The following is a 17757-nucleotide window of genomic DNA, read 5'->3' as shown; positions in this document are numbered from 1 at the left end:
AGAAGAAGAATGTGGAGTCTTGATTTTTATCCGCTACCTGTACTGATGTCCAGGTGTCACCTCAGACCTCTCGGCCTTGTGGTTCTGTCACCACGCCCGTTCCGGGGTTCCAGGAACTGCATAACTTTGCTAGTTCCCCAGGCAATCGGTGGGGTCTTCTACCAAAGCCCCAAGGATGCCCTGAGCTGTGTTTCCAGAGTAGCCTGCCCTGGTGGAAGACCAGTGGAGTGGCTCTGTTTGATGAGTTCACTGCAGTAGTGTGGGTTTTTCATGGCAATAGCTGCATGGAGCTGTTTACTGAGAAGCTGTTCTACGATGGTGAAGTTGGTTACTGGGTGTATCCAAGTGGAGTAATGAAAACAAAACTCTTTGGAAATCCAATCCTCATGATATTTTATTGGAGGAGAGCTAAATCCTCTTAGAATTGTTCACCAAGATGTCACCTTTCCCTGAACTCTGAAAGCAACTATTGCCAGTAATCAGGCCTTCGGCTAGGGTGCCGGATAAGGGCTTTTTAGAAAGAAAATAATTTAATTCAGCTGCTTCTGTTGAGAAACGATGGGCAAGACTTGACTGACACACATGATGCCCTTTCCTCTGTAAGGGGAGGCGGGGTACAGGTTGAGGGGTGGATGACAACTGTTCATTGTTGAGTTTGACATTTCTCTCTCCAGTGGGTAGCTTCTGATCCCTTCATAAATACTGGGCAGGGCTGGGGTCGCATTTAGAAATTTCTTTTTTCATAGCAGCTGGTCTCTTGAGGGTCACCAGCCGGGGTGGGATATCTGTGGTTTGTCGTTCCTCTTGTTGTGGTGTGTGCAGTGGTGTCTTTTACCACATTCTTGTACTGACAACCTATGCAGTGTTCGCTGGTTGTCAGAAGGGGGCACTCGTTCTCATTACGAGAGAAATTCCAATTGATAACTTTGGACGTTTAATGCCTTCGGAGACCCTCTTAATTCAGATTTCTGAGACCCTACTTGTGTGCCAGACCCTTTCACACCTTTGAGCTCATGTCATCCTCATTTTTCCTGTTTGGAAACTGATACAAAGGGAAGTGAAATCACTTTTCCTGGGGCTGTGAAGCTTGTAGATCAGAAGCAGAGTAACGGTTTGAGGCTACAGGCTGGGTTTCGATCCTATGTGCGGGGCACTTTCCACACTGCTTCCTTAGGATAGGAAAAGTATTTTGGGAACCTTTGACCTGCAGTAATTTGTTTAGAGTCAGACACAGAGTGGGTGCCCTGTGTTCGTTGAGTGAATCTAGGTCAGCAGCTCATTCCTCATTCCTGGTGAGGAAACTGAGGCACAGGAGGAGCTGTGTCTTGTGCGGTTGGTCTAGGGTGGAAGGAGAATCCCATAGCAAAGCCCTTTCCTTGTCACGTGTGCCTGTACTGGTTTGAGCCCATACTGGTTTGATGATTGATGATAAGCATTTTTTTTTTTTTTTTTTTTTTGCATGTTCCCTTTCTGTACCCATGTTGGTATAGGCTTCACTTGGGGCTTCAGCTGGTGTAGTCAGAGTGTCTGAAATGTCCTTTCATGATTGAGAACCATTAAGCAGTGCAACCAGCAACAGCCTCTGATGCTTGTTAAAACAGTGTGAGTTCTGACTCTTAGGCTATGAAACCATCCTTCACGATTAGCAAAGCATTGGCAGATTTCTCAGAACGCGCAATTCGAGGATAATTCCAAATGTGGTTCGGAAGGAGGAAAAGGAAAACACCATTGTTGCATCCAACCTGGGGTTTTTCAATGTGAATTATGTTTTTAATCATTTAACATTCAATGAACATTTATTCAGTGCCTGTTATGTGGTACGGGTAGATAGATGAAGATGACACAGTGCCTGTCATCAAAAATTCACAGATTAGTGGGGAGGGCAGACCATGTGTTAGGGTTGAACATTTGTGAGCAGAGATGGATGGTAGCTAGGCAATGGTGGAGGTGATGTCTGAGCTTAGTTTAAAGGATGATTAGGACGTGGTTAGCTTTTCATGGGTATTCTGGTGCAGAGGAAAGGGTGGGAAAGGCTGAGAAATTAGAACACATGTGGAGAATATGAGGAAGCAGCTGGTAGTTTGGAGTTCTTGGTGCTTAAAGGTTGAGACAGGGAGGTGCAAAAGAAGTGACCAGAATGATAGATGCGGGCCTTTGGTCGGGACCAGGGACTCAGCTTTTCTCCATTAGGGTGGCATGGTCAGATTTGGCTGGAGACTTCATGGTGAATGGATTTGACACTGAGAAGACCAGAAACATGGATACCAGGGAGGAAGCTGGCTCTGAAATCCAGGCAAGGCTGATGAGGCCATGATGGGGAGAATGGAGAAGATGGGATGGATTTGGCAAACAGGAGAGTTGTCAGTTAGGATCCTTGGGTTGCAAGCAACAGAAACTGAGTCTGGCTGACAACGTCAACAAAGATCGCATTAGGAATATTGATGGAAACTCACAGGATTAAGAGCATCCCTGAAGAACCAGGCATGGAATAGTCAGGCATTAGGCAGTCCAGGGGATCTCAGTGGCAGGAATTGACTTGTGGTCTCTCCCAGGGGATGCTATGGAAGTAAATGATCACCAACCTTTTCTATTATTATTGAGGTAGGAGGTGGGACTCAACTTTGGAGGTGGGGTTCAATTTGGTCCAAGTAGCTGGACCAAATTGAGGACCAGCTAAAACAGGGCTGGGGTGGAAGCAGCTCTCCATAAGACACACCCACACATGTGCCATGTCAGCTTACCATTGCCATGGCAACAACGAGATGTTGTCACCCCTTTCCATGGCAATGACCCAACCACCCAGAAGTTGCCACCCTATTTCTAGAAATTTCTGCATAAACTGTCCTTAATTTGCCTGTAACTAAAAGTGGGTGTAAATATGACTGCAGCACTGCTTCTGGGGTGCTACCTTGCACACATTGCCTAGGGAATAGCCCTGCTCTACAAGGAGTATCTCTGCTGCTGCTGTACACTGCTGCTGCTGTACACTGCTGCTGCTGTACACTGCTGCTGCTGTACACTGCTGCTGCTGTACACTGCTGCTGCTGTACACTGCTGCTTCAATAAAACTTGCTGTCTCCCACTGACAATAGCAAAGACATGGAATCATCTTACATGCCCATCAGTGATAGACTGGATAAAGAAAATGTGGTACATATACACCATGGAATACTATGCAGCCATAAAAAATGATGAGTTCATGTCCTTTGCAGGGACATGGATGGAGCTGGAGGCCATTATCGTTAGCAAATGCAGGAACTGAAAAATACCACATGTTCTCACTTATAAGTGGAACCTAAGTGATGAGAACATATGGACACATGGGGACACACAAACACACACTGGGGCCTGTTAGAGGGTGGAGGGTGTGAGGAGGAAGAGCATCAGGAAGAATAGCTAATGGATTCTGGGCTTAATACCTGGGTGATAGGATGATCTGTACCACCATGGTACACATTTACCTGTGTAACAAACCTGCACATCCTGCACATGTGCCCCTGAACTTAAGATAAAAGTTGGAAAAAAAATAAGGTAACAGTTGGAAAAAAACCAATAAAATGAATAAGTAAATAAATAAATAGATAGTCTGTGACCGTTAGAAAAAAAAAGCTGCTGTCTCACACCCCTGGCTTGCCCTTGAATTCTTTCCTGGGCAAAGCCAAGAACCTCCCAGGCTAAGCCCCAATTTTGGGCTCACCTGTCCTCCATTATTGTTACTGTATCATTCTGCTGCATTCAAGATGCTCAGAGGACATATCTGATTGGCATAGTTTTGGGTCCCTGTATCTAGGGGTAGGTTTCTGAAAAGTCACTGGGATTGGGAGAGACTGTTTTCTTTCTTCTTTTCCTTTTTCTTTTTCTTTTGTTTTTTGATGGAGTCTCGCTCTGTTGCCCAGGCTGGAGTGCAATGGTGTGATCTCGGCTCACTGCAACCTCTGCCTCCTGGGTTCAGGCGATTCTTCTGCCCCAGCCTCTTGAGTAGCTGGGATTATGGGCTCCCACCACCATGCCTGGCTAATTTTTGTAATTTTAGTAGAGATGGGGTTTCACCAAATTGGCCAGGCTGGTCTCGAACTCCTGACTTCAGGTAATCTACCTGCTTCGGCCTCCCAAAGTGCTGGGATTACAGGTATGAGCCACCGTGCCTGGCCAGGAGAGATTGTTTTCTGAAAGGAAACTGGAATGATTCTGCTAAAAGTCAGTGACAGCGATGTTGAGCTTGTCTTCCATAGGAGGGAAAATTGGCAGGATTATTAATTGGTGGGGAAGTGGGAGAAAGGGAAGGTGTCACCATTGGGTTTCTGGTTTAGGTAATGGTGGAGAAGCAAAATTGAAGTCCGAGCAAGACTAAATAACTAGTTGGCTTTCCCACTGGCAGGGCTGTGGGCAGCTCTCCATGACCAGGCTATCAGAGAGGGTGACAATCTATTTTAAAAAGCCTCATTAAGGGACTGTGCTGCTGTGAATAAGACCTATTTAAGTAGGTTACTTTATCTCATGCACCACAAATCTAGATTCTTTGAAAATGCTTTCATTCATCCACCCAGAATATATTGAGCATCTCTGGTTCAGGTACTGGGGAAAATGATGAATTCGTCAGACAGAGATGGTACCCTTATAGTCTAGTGGTGTAAGACACAATAAAAAATACAGAAATAAAATTGGAGGATATAATTGAGACAGATGCAAGGGCTACTTCAGATTGGATGGCCAACAAAGGTCTCTCTCTTTTTTTTTTTTTTTTTGAGACAGTCTTGCTCTGTTGCCCAGGCTGGAGTGCAGTGGTGCGATCTTGGCTCCCTGCAGCCTCTGCCTCCCGGATTCAAGTGATTCTTCTGCTGCAGCCTCCTGGGCAGCTAGGATTACAGGCATGTACCACCACGCCCAGCTAATTTTTGTATTATTATTTTTTGAGATGGAGTCTCACTGTGTCACCCAGGCTGGAGTGCAGTGGCGTGATCTCAACTCACTGCAACCTCTGCCTGCCAGGTTCAAGCAATTCTCCTGCCTCAGCATCCTGAGTAGCTGGGATTACAGGCGCCCGCCACCACACCCAGATAAATTTTGTATTTTTAGTAGAGACGGGTATCACCATGTTGGGCCAGGATGGTCTTGAACTCCTGACCTCAGGTTATCCGCCTGCCTCAGCCTCCCAAAGTGCTGGGATTATAGGCATAAGCCACTGTGCCCAACCTAATTTTTGTATTTTTTTATTTTTATTTACTTATTTATATTTATTTATTTTTTGAGACGGAGTCTCGCTCTGTCGCCCAGGCTGGAGTGCAGTAGCGCGATCTCGGCTCACTGTAAGCTCTGCCTCCCGGGTTCGAGAGATTCTCCTGCCTCAGTCTCCTGAAGAGCTGGAATTACAGGTGCGTGGCACCACGCCCAGCTGATTTGTGTATTTTTAGTAGAGACGGGGTCTCACCATGTTGGCCAGGCTGGTCTCAAACTCCTGACCTCAAGTGATCCATCTGCATCGGTCTCCCAAAGTGCTGGGATTACAGGCGTGAGCCACTGCACCCAACCAAGAAAGGTCTCACTGATGAGCCTTATTTAGGCTGACACCAGAATGACACGAAGGGATAAGGTGGGGAAATATCTGCGGAAGAACTTCCAGGGTGTGGGAACAGCCAGTGCAGAAGTCTCAAAGCAGGAGTTAACTGGGCTCATCAGAGGAGAAGGAAGGAGACTGGTGTGGCAGGAGACGAGTTCAGAGAGATGGGGGCTAGCTTGCTAGCTCATATGGGGTCACCCTGTGGAGTTTGGGTTTGATACTGAGTTCAGTAGAAGCCACTGAGGGGTTTTAAACAGGTGAATGATATGACTTAGTCTGTATTTTCCAAAGATCATCCTGTCTCCAGCTGTCCATTCTGCTTGCACTACCGTGGTACTATAAAGTGAGTATCCATCAGAGTGTAAAATAAAATGTAGTGTTTAAGAGTAACAGATGGAGAGAAAATGCTTTGGTGACCTTAATTTGGTGATTTCTAATGTACCAGTTAAGTGTGGATACAAATAAAACTGCAATCATAGTATGATTTCAGTTTTTGTTTAAAAACGTGGTACAGAAGAACAATGGAAATAAATGGATAAAAAATGTTAACAACGCTTGTCCAAAGTTGTTGGCGTTATGAATGATTTTATGGTTTTGCAAATGAGCACACATTTATAATAGGAAAAATGTGTGTTTTAAAATGTAGACACCAGGCTGGGCACGTTGGCTCACACCTGTGATCCCAGCACTTTGGGAGGCCGAGATGGTTGGATCAGCTGAGGTCAGGAGTTCAAGACCAGCCTGGCCAACCTGGCGAAACCCCGTCTCTACTAAAAATATAAAAAACTAGCTGGGCATGGTGGTAGGTGCCTGTAAAACCAGCTCCTTGGGAGGCCGAGGCAGGAGAATTGCTTGAACCCAGGAGGCAGAGGTTGCAGTGAGCTGAGATTGTGCCACTGCACTCCAGCCTGGGCGACAGAGTGAGACTCTGTCTCAACAAAAGTAAATAAATGAAATGTAGACACCGATGATCACCAATGCCTTGAACAGAATGTTGGGAGACTATATGTACTAAACACTTCCCCCTACCATCTTATTTTGGGAGTTTTCATCTCAAAAACCCACGGTCCTGGTTGGGACAAAACATAGAATGCTCATTGTATTAGTCTGTTTTCACACTGCTAATAAAGACATACCTGAGACTGGGTAATTTAAAAGGAAAGAGGTTTAATGCACTCACAGTAGTACCACATGCCTGGGAGGCCTCACAATCATGGCAGAAGATGAAGGAAGAGCAAGAGGATGTCTTCCATGATGGCAGGAAAGAGCTGGTGTAGGGGAGCTCCCATTTATAAAACCATGAAATCTCATGAGACTTATTCACTATCATGAGAACAGTATGGGGGAAACCGCCCCCATGATTCAATTATCTCCACCTGGCCCCACCCTTGACACGCGGGGGGGGGGGGGGGGGGGGGGGATTATTGCAATTCAAGGTAAGATTTGGGTGGGGACACAGCCAAACTATATTACATGTTTTGACAAGGTGCCCAATGAGTGGCTCTGTTTTGTGCTTAAGACATTTTTTAGCGGTGAAAGTAAACAATCTTTTTAAAAAAGAAATTAAAAGCTATACAGAAATGTTACATAGAACATGGAAGGCACCTTTCTTCACTCTCATTCTCAATACCATTAACATCTCAAGTACATATATTGTTAGATTTTTTTCTATGCATTTCAAATACATACATCTAAATTTTGTTGAATTTGGGGTATTGCTGTAAGAAGTTACCTTGCTTCTAAATTACTCTCCAAGTTCCTTCTCATAGAGGTTGAAACCAAGATGACCCTTCTTTTCCCCTTTGAAACAAATTACTAGGAAATTTGAACACATAACTAGGAAGAACTGAACCTTGCCTTTTTAGTATTCAGAGTGTTACTGAAAGCATAATTTATACTTATGAAGAATGCAGGAATTAAATCATTAAAAGCTTATTTCTGAACATTTAAGCATTATTGCTTTTGTATTGGATCCCAAAAGTTTGTATCACGATTACAAATCGCTTGCACTTTTTCATTATCAAAAGTTAGGCAATGGGAAAATTTAGAAGTGCAAATTCGGCAGTTTGGCTAATTATTTTGGTGTCATATTTGTTACAACTAAGTATTATTCTTTGAAAACAGGAAAAGAAAAAATTCAATGAAGTGTTTATTTATTTTTATTTATTTATTTATTTATTTATTTATTTATTTATTTATGAGACAGAGTCTTGCTCTGTTGCCCAGGCTGGAGTGCAGTACCATGATCTCAGCTCACTGCAACCTTCGCCTGCTGGATTCAAGCAATTCCCCTGCCTCAGCCTCCTGAGTAGCTGGGACTAAAGGCACGTGTCACCACACCTAATTTTCGTATTTTTAGTATAGACGGGTTTCACCATACCGGCCAGGCTGGTGTCAAACTCCTGACCTCAAGTGATTCTCCCGCCTCAGCTTCCCAAAGTGCTGGGATTACAGGCGTGACCCATTGCACCCAGCCTCAATCAAGTGTTACTCAGAACCATTGATGTGTTCTGGAAGAGCTGGATGTTCACATAAAGCCCAAGTCGACCTTGTGGTCTCATCCTACAGACTGGGCTTGGGGGCTTCAGTGTCAGGAATTAACTGCCACAAATTCAGTCCCAATATGACTGAATAGTGTTGGATTGGAGTCTCATTATGTGATTCAGCAGAATTACTGCCTTAAAAATCATTAATTAAACATATCTTTTTGTGGTGAAAAGAATGAATATGTGTTTAGAAGACATTGACTGCAAAGTAATAGAACCATACAATTTAAAGGAGGAGAGGAACCTTGGTTAGCTCATTTGACAGATGGGGAGACTCAGTCAGAGAGACTGAGTGACATGTGCGCTGTCAAACAGAGTTCATTTCACACCCCAGAGCCCTTTCCTCTACACTCAGCCGTGGCTCCGTGTTATTGGAAACCGAATTTATTTTCGTAAACCCAAGAATCAGGAAAATGCTCCGAACCTCATGAAAACCGAGAGGGTTTTTGAGCCGTTCATTCATTCTGCAAAGTGTAATCTGTTTGTGTACTGATAACAGGCCTAATTACTGTGTAAACATTTTTATAGCCTGGTAAGAAAACCTCAAACATCTGTACTGAACACTGATGTGGCGTCTCAGCCTCCAGCATTCCTACTGCTGGTTCGGAAAACCAGTTGCTCTGCTTTTTAATCTGATCTGTGGTTGATGATTCATTTTATATGCATACACATAAACACATATTCCATCTCAGCAGGCAAACTAGCTTAATGCTTAGTAGGTGTCATCTGCTTTATTTCTCCCATTCTACAGATGAAGAAACAGAGATGTAGCCAGGTCACAAAGGTGTTGCACAGGGTCACAGTTTAGTACTTGGAAACCCAGAGGTATGTAACCCACTAGATAAAGCCTTCATCCTCTCTGCCTATCCAAGACAAGCAACCTTTATGCAAGGTGGATCAGGATCTGAGTTTGTGAAACCACTTTCAATAGTTAAATCAAGGCCAGGCACGATGGCTCACACCTGTAATCCCAGCACTTTGGGAGGCCCAGGCAGGCGGACCACGTGAGGCCAGGAGTTCGAGACCAGCCTGGCCAACATGGCGAAACCATGTCTCTACTAAAAAATACAGAAGTTTAGCCAGGCGTGGTGGCGGGCGCCAGTAATCCCGGTCACTCAGGAGGCTGAGGCAGGAGAATTGCTTGAACCCGGAGGCGGAGGTTGCAGTGGTAAAGGTTGCAGTGAGCCGAGATTGTGCCACTGCATTCCAGCCTGGGTGACAGAACAAGACCCTGTCTTCTACAAAAGCCCACCAAAAAAACAGTTAAATCACATTTTTTGCGCAGATGTCAAGCGGCAGAGAGGGCTCTGCGAGGTTATTGCATTTTCAAGCCTGTTTTGTGGGTTGCCATCAATCCGTTCCCTTCATGAGTCACTTGGTGGGAGCAGGTCACCAATAGATCATCTGCCCTCAGCTGAGATGGGTAGTTTGCTTTTCCTGCCAAGACCCAAGCCTCAAGTTAGTTACCTAGGCAACTAACTGACTTGGTTCCTGCATTATTTTTATTTTATTTTATTTATTTTTGAGACAGAGTTTCACTCTTGTTTTATTTATTTATTTTTGAGACAGAATTTCACTCTTGTTGCCCAGGCTGGAGTGCAATGGTGTAATCTTGGCTCTCTGCCTCCCGGGTTCAAGTGATTCTTGTGCCTCAGCCTCCCAAGCTGGGATTATTGGTGCTCACCACCACGCCCGGCTCAGTTTTGTATTTTTAGTAGAGACAGGGTTTCCCTATGTTGGCCAGGCTGGTCTCAAACTCTTGACCTCAGGTGATCCACCCACCTCGGCCTCCCAAAGTGCTGGGATTACAGGCATGAGCCACTGCACCCAGGAAGCATTATTTTCATTTATTTATTCAGAGACAGAGTCTCTGTCACCCAGACTGGAGTGCAGTCTCACAATCATGGCTCTCTGCAGCCTCAACTTCCTGGGCTCAAACGATCCTCCCACCTCAGCTTCCTGAGTAGCTGGGACCAAAGTTAGCCACCAAGCACAGTTACTTTTTAAAATTTTTTGTAGAGACGGGGTTTCACCATGTTGCCCAGGCTGGTCTTGAACTCTTGCCCTTAAGCAGTCCTCCTGCCTTGGCCTCTCAAAGTGCTGGGATTACAGGTAGGAGCCACTGCACCCAGCAATCTTTAAATAAACACTGAAATTCTCTAATTCTCGACACCCAAAGGGATAAATGCTTCTGTTGAGCTTCCAAAAACCCAGCACAGAACTCCCTGGAACCCTCAGAGGGTAGCAGGCAACGGGGAAAAATCACATCATTGAGACTGGGAGCAGTGGCTCATGCCTATAATCCCAGCTCTTTGGGGGTGGGTGGATCACTTGAGGTCAGGAGTTTGAGACCAGCCTGGCCAACATGGTTAAACCCTGTCTCTACCAAAAAAATACAAAAGTTAGCTGAACATGGTGGTACGCATCTGTAGTTCCAGCTACTCGGGAGGCTGAGGCAGGAGAATCACTTGAACCTGGGAGGCAGAGGTTGCAGTTAGCTGTGATTGTCCCATTGCACTCCAGCCTAGGCAACAGAGTGAGACTCTGTCTTAAAAAAAAAAAAATTCACATCATTAAAAAGGAGGGAAAAAGAGAGAGAGCTGGAGCTGAAAATGAGCTTTCCACTGCTAGGGAAAGATTTTGGAGGTTACTGGGGAATAATATTAGGAGGGAAAGTAAATGCAAGAGGCAGGTATGATTGGGACAGTGACCCCATCATAAATGATAACTCCAGAGATGGGATGACACCCTGCAGTGGTCTTGGAAAAGGATGGTTATCAGTGATGCTTCTTCAGGAAACAGACCTTTCTGGAGGAGGTGAAATCCCTCCAGACCTTGGATTTGAGTGCTAGAATCTGAAGCAGAGATTTTAATTCAGTGGTTCTCAAACTTTGCTGCACATTAAAATTCTCTGGGGAGGCTTAAACAAGTTCCAATGCTCTAATCACATCCCAGGAGTCTCCTGGGGCCTGGGAGGCGGTGGTGATTGCACACTGTACAGCCAACTTTGTGAACCAGGGCCCTTGGACACCATTTCTCCAAGGGATGTGCCAACCAGGGGATCTTGTTGAACTGAATTTAAAAAAACAACAATAAAAAAAACCCAGAGTCTCACTCTGTTACCCAGGCTGGAGTGCAATGGCACAGCCTCAACCTCTTGGGCTTAAGTGATCTTCCTGCCTCAGCCTCCCGAGTAACTGGGACTATAGACGTGTGCCATGGCACCTGGCTAATTTTTGTGTTTTTGTAGAGATGGGGTTTCGCTATATTTCCCAGGCTGATCTCAAAGTCTTGGACTCAAGCAGTCCGCCCACCTCAGCCTCCCAAAGTGCTGGGATTACAGGCATGAGCCATCGTGCTCAGCCTAAACTGCAAATTATGATTGTTGAGTTTGGGGAAGGCATCTCTTTTCTGTCTTTCTTCCTTTCTTTCTTTCTTTCTCTTTCTTTCTTTCTTTCTTTCTTTCTTTCTTTCTTTCTTTCTTTCTTTCTTTCTTTCTTTCTTTCTTTCTTTCTTCCTCCCTCCCTCTCTCTCTCTCTCTCTCTCTCTTTCTTCCTCTCTCTCTCTCTCTCTCCCTTTCTTTCTTTCTTTCTTCTTTTTTTGATGGAGTCTGGCTCTGTCACCCAGGCTGGAGTGCAGTGGCGCAATCTCGGCTCACTGCAAGCTCCGCCTCCCAGGTTCACGCCATTCTCCTGCCTCAGTCTCCCGAGTAGCTGGGACTACAGTCGCCTGCCACTCGCCTGGCTAATTTTTTTTGTGTTTTTAGTATAGACGGGGTTTCACCATGTTAGCCAGGATGGTCTTGATCTCCTGACCTCGTGATCTGCCCGCCCCGGCCTCCCAAAGTGCTGGGATTACAGGTGTGAGCCACCGCACCCGGCCCCTCTTTTCTTTCTTTCTTTTTCTTTTTCTTTTGTTTTCTTTTCTTTTTTTTTTGAGATGGAGTCTCGCTCTGTCTCCCAGGCTGGAGTGCAGTGGTGTGATCTCAGCTCACTGCAACCTCTGCCTCCCAGGTTCAAGCTATTCCCCTGCCTTGGCCTCCTGAGTAGCTGGGATTACAGGCGCGTGCCACCATGCCCGGCTGATTTTTAAAATATTTTTAGTAGAGGCGGAATTTCACCATGTTGGCCAGGCTGGTCTCAGGCAATCGCCCGTGGAGCAGGCATTTCTAACAAGCTGCAGCCACCACTACTATAGGGTGGACCCTACCAAGATGCTAGTTAAGAGAAGCATTTTCCTGACATCCTTAGCTTTACATGAAGGGCTTCCAGAATCACTGCCTTCTCATGAGATGCTTGGTAGCGTGGGTTCATCCAGAGCAGGGTTAAGAGAACAAAGGACTGGGTTCCTGCCTTTCCCACCCCTCAGAACAAGACAGACTCACTGCAAAGGCTCACAGCACACTCCAAGTCCTCTCTACAGGGTCCCTCTCAGAACCAGTTGTCAGGATGAAACTTATTTATCCTTCAAGATTTAGCACATTCTCCTGTCCCTGGTCAGGAATTTTTTTTTTTTTTTTTTTTTGTGGTTTGAATTACAAATTTTTTTTTGCCTGCCTTCCCCTCCCCTCCCCTCCCCTCCCCTCCCCTCCCCTCCCCTCCCCTCCCCTCCCCTCCCCTCCCCTCCCCTCTGCTCCCCTCTCCTCCCTTCCCATCTCCTCTCCTTTTTCTGTTCCCACTCCACCAGGTTATTTATTTATTTAAAAAATTTTTTGATTTTTGTGGGTACATATTTATAGGGTACATGAGATATTTTGATACAGGCATGCAATGCGTAATAATGATGTCACGGTAAGTGGGGTATCCATCCCCTCAAACATTTATCCTTTGTGTTATGAACAATCCAATTATACTTTTAGTTATTTTTAAATTTAAAATTAAATTATTTTTGACTATAGTTACCCTGTTGTGCTAGCAAGTACTAGGGTCTTATTCATTCTTTCTAATTTTTTGTACCCATTAACCATCCCCACATCCCCCACATTCCCCCACTACCCTTCCCAGCCTCTTTAAACCATCCTTCTACTCTCTATCTCCATGAGTTCAATTGTTTTAATTTTTAGTTCCCACAAATAGGTGGGAACATGCAAAGTTTGTCTTTCTGTGCCTGGCTTATTTCACTCCTGGTCAGAATTTATAGAGTCAGAATTGGAGGCTTGGGGAAATGGAAAGGAACTTAGGAATTATCTAGTCTAAACAAGGGATCCCCAACCCCTTGGCCATGGATGGGTACTGACTGGCCCATGGCCTGTTAGGAACCAGGCTACACAGCAGGAGGTGAGAGGTGGGCAAGGGAGCGATGCTGCTTCTGTATTTACAGCTGCATCCCATTGCTCACATTACCACCTGAGCTCCGCCTCCTGTCAGATCAGTGGCAGCATTAGATTCTCATAGGAACCCTATTGTGAACTGTGCATGTGAGGGATCTAGGTTGCGTGCTCCTTATGAGAGTCTAATGCCTGATGATCTGTCACTGCCTCCCATCACCCCCAGATGGGACCATCTACTTGCAGAAAAATAAGCTCAGGGCTCCCATTGATTCCACATGAGTAGAATCATGTGAGTTGTAGAATTATTTCATTATATATTACAATCTAATAATAATAGAAATAAAGTACACGATAAATGGAATGTGCTTGAATCATCCCCAAACCATCCCTCCTGCCCCCGGTCCATGGGAAAAATTGTCTTCCACGAAACTGGTCCTCGGTGCCAAAAATGTTGGGGACAGCTGGTCTAAACCACTGTGTTTTGTGGTGGAGGAAGCTGGGACCCAGGGTGATTTGCTTAGAGTCACAGACCGCTAGAACAGGAGGTCTGCTCAGGAGGACAGACGTGGCAGGAAGATGTCAAGAGAGATGACACTTTGTGCTGTTCTTGGTACGGGAGAATCAGGAGACAGAGCTATCCAGAAAGACTGCGGGCATAGTCACGTTAAAGGCACCTGTGACTCCAGTGATGTCACAGTTAATTATACCTGTGATTTTCCGTCCCCTCCCTCCAGGCACCTCACCAACTTTAGTTAACTACACAGAAGCTTAATGAAATTCTTTGCTTCTGCAGTTGGAGTTGACACCTTGACAGATGTTCAACAGCTTGTTTCCAGGTGGGACGCTGATGTAGGCTGCCCCACTTCACGCAAAACAATTACATTTACGATTTTCGCCCAAAGTATTGTCTCCTGTCGTTGAAACCCGTAGAGAACACTTGTAACCTATAGATTTCTTGGTGTTGTGGTGAATATGTTCAGCTTGTTGTGAGAATAGTTCATAATTGATGCTCTTGGCATTTATCACCCAGCCGTGATGTGCTCAGCGCATGATGACTAATAAGTTGTATTTCGTTGGATCCTTTTTTCCTTCTTTCTCAACCCAAGTCACCTGTCTCAGCATGTCAGTGTTGAAAGGGACGGTTTCCTGCCTGGCCCTTTGTGAGCTACCTTGAGATGAAGACAATAAATGTGAAACTCAAGGACTCAAATTAGACAGTGCTTTTTCAGAGTGTGTGCATTATGTTCTAGAAGATCAAGTGTTTAAATTGAATAGGTGAAGTCTTAGGGGGCACCTGAAAGTGAGCATAAAGATTGAGGCAGCATAATTACAGCTTATGGTTATATAAGTACTGCTTTCTAAGTACTTGGCATAGGTTAACTCATTTAATCCTTTCAATAACATTTTTATGGATGAGGGCACCTAAACCCAGAGAAGTTAAATACCTGGCTGAAAGTCACACAGCTATGGACTAGTGAGGTTGGACTCATGACTTTAAAAGCCATGCTCTTAACCTGCTAGGTTAGGCTGCCTCTGTGGTTTTTTTTTTTTTTTTTTTGAGATGGAATCTCGCTCTGTTGCCCAGGCTAGAGTGCAGTGGTGTGATCTCAGCTCACTGCAACCTCCGCCTCCCTGTCTCAAGCAATTCTCCTGCCTCAGGCTCCCGAGTAGCTGGAATTATAGGTGCATGCCACCACGCTTGGGTAATTTTTGTATTTTTAGTAGAGATGGGGTTTTGCCGTGTTGGCCAGGCTGGTCTTGAACTCCTGACCTCAATTGATCCGGCCGCCTCGGCCTCCCAAAGTGTTGGGATTACAGGCGTGAGCCACCACTTCCAGCTGCCTCTGTAATTCTAATTGCTCAACTTGTACAAGTGTCTGCAGAGTACTTCTCTGCTTATGTCGTCCGAGGTTCCAGGACTGTGGCTCTTTTCTGCTTCCATCCTGAAACTTGTTACCTCATTCTTGCTTCCCCAATAAGAGCCACTCCTGGAGCATGTGCACCTGGGGAACAGATAGAGCTCCCTGAGTCCTCCCGAACTTCAGGCTCGACTCACTGGACTGGATTTCCTGCGACTTATCCTTGCCTGAATGGTACTGGATTGCTCTACCGTTTTGCAAGGTCGTAGGCTGGGGTCCTAGCCCCTGCTCGCTGCCCTGGTCAGCAGCTTGGCTTGATCTTGGCCCTCCCTCTCTGCTTGCTTGCCTGGTATTACAGCCTGATTTTTAGAGGACCACAGTCTGCTCTTTGTTTTTTTATGAAATGGAGTCTCGCTGTGTCATCTCCATCTGTCGTCCAGGCTGGAGTGCAATGGTGCGATCTCAGCTCACTGCAACCTCTGCCTCCTGGGTTCAAGTGATTCTCCTGTCTCACGCCCCGGCTAATTTGTTTTTGTATTTTTAGTAGAGTCTGGGTTTCACCATGTTGGCCAGGCTGTGTCTAGTGGTGAAGTCTGGGCTGTCAGTGTAACCATCGCCCAAATAGTGTACATTGTATCCATTAAGTAATTTCTCATCTCTCATCCCCTCCCACCCTCCTACCTTTCTGAGTCTCCAGTGTCTATGTTCCCACTCTCTATGTCCGTGTGTACACATTATTTAGCTCCCAAGGCCCACCCTGCTTGCCTTCAGTGGACACCTCACCCCCGCCTCACCACAGATTTACCTCTGTGTTCTTTTAAAAATTAAAAAGTGTATGTATTTGTTAACATAGTATATTGCGCATAGCTTGGAAACCAAATAGTATTCTGACTTATTTCACTTAAAGATAACAGCCTCCTGTTCCATCTATGGTGCTGCTGCATTCTTTTTCACGGCTAAGTAGTATTCCATTGTGTGTATGTGTATATGATATGGTTTGGCTGTGTCCCCACCCAAATCTCATCTTGAATCCCCACGTGTTGTGGGAGGGACCCAGTGGGAGGTAATTGAATCATGGGGGTAATTGAATCTTTTCCATGCTGTTCTCATGATAAAGAATAAGTCTCACGAGATCTCTTGGTTTTAAAAGAGGGAGTTTCCCTGCACAAGCTCTGTCTTTGCCTGCCAACGTTCACGTAAGATGTGACTTGCTCCTCCTTGCCCTCAGCCATGATTGTGAGGCCTCCTCAGCCATGTGGAACTGTGAGTCTGTGGAATCTCTTTCTTTTGTAAATTGTCCAGTCTTGGGTATGTGTTTATCAGCAGTGTGAAAATGAAATAATATAGAATATATATGTCTATACCACATTTTCTTTATCCAGTCCTCGATTGATGGACACTTAAGTTGATTCTTTATCTTTCCTGTTGTGAATAGTGCTTGGATAAACATATGGGTGCAGATCTCTTTTTGATAAAATGATTTCTTTTCCTTTGGGTAGATACCCAGTAGTGGGATTGTTGGATCAAATGTAGTTCTCTTTTCAGTTCTTTGAGAAATCTTCATATTGTTTTCCATAGAGGTTGTGCTCATTTGCATTCGCATTAATAGACTAACAGTGTATAAACATTCTTTTTCTCCACATCCTTGCCAGCATCTTTTTTTTTTCTTTTGACTTTTTAATAATAGCCATTCTGACACATGCGTGAAATCCCAGCTACTCCAGAGGCCGAGGTGGGAGGATCGCTTGAGTTCAAGAGTTTGAGACTAGTCTGGGCAGCATGGCGAGACCCTGTCTGTATAGAAAAAAAAAAAATTAGCTACACATGGTGGTGCATGCCTGTAGTTCTAGCTACTCAGGAGACTGAGGCAGGAGGATTGCTTGAACACAGGAGTTCGAGGCTGCAGTGAGCTATGATCACACCACTGCACTCCAGCCTGGGTAATGGAGCAAGACACTGTCTCAAAAGAAAAATGAAGTTGATAGCAGCATGATTTATAGTCCTTTGGGTATATACCCAGTAATGGGATGGCTGGGTCAAATGGTATTTCTAGTTCTAGATCCCTGAGGAATCGCCACACTGACTTCCACAATGGTTGAACTAGTTTACAGTCCCACCAACAGTGTAAAAGTGTTCTTATTTCTCCACATCCTCTCCAGCACCTGTTGTTTCCTGACTTTTTAATGATCGCCATTCTAACTGCTGTGAGATGGTGTCTCATTGTGGTTTTGATTTGCATTTCTCTGATGGCCGGTGATGATGAGCATTTTTTCATGTGCTTTTTGGCTGCATAAATGTCTTCTTTTGAGAAGTGTCTGTTCATGTCTGCTATAAAGACACATGCACACATATGTTTGTTGCAGCACTATTCACAATAGCAAAGACTTGGAACCAACTCAAATGTCCAACAACGATAGACTGGATTAAGAAAATGTGGCACATATACACCATGGAATACTATGCAGCCATAAAAAATGATGAGTTCATGTCCTTTGTAGGGACATGGATGAAACTGGAAAACATCAT

At 45.1% G+C, this 17757-nt stretch overlaps 1 protein-coding gene across 14 annotated transcripts in view; it reads left to right on the top strand.

The window, feature by feature from the left end:
• Nucleotides 1–17757, top strand: part of CALN1 (calneuron 1) — a 676810-nt gene that overhangs the window by 113229 nt on the left and 545824 nt on the right. The window contains exon 1 of one of the 14 annotated variants that reach the window (XM_055292957.1): nt 8910–8928. The exons of the other annotated variants lie outside the window; for them this stretch is intronic. The gene's annotated coding sequence lies outside the window, so the exon portion shown is untranslated. Of the gene's footprint in view, nt 1–8909; nt 8929–17757 lie in introns of those variants that run through there. 14 annotated transcript variants of the gene reach the window in all.

Source organism: Symphalangus syndactylus, chromosome 9 (assembly GCF_028878055.3).
Source record: "Symphalangus syndactylus isolate Jambi chromosome 9, NHGRI_mSymSyn1-v2.1_pri, whole genome shotgun sequence".
NCBI classification, from domain to species: Eukaryota; Metazoa; Chordata; class Mammalia; order Primates; family Hylobatidae; genus Symphalangus; species Symphalangus syndactylus.
Note: the sequence above shows the minus strand (reverse complement) of the source record. Positions and strands in the feature narration are given on the sequence as shown.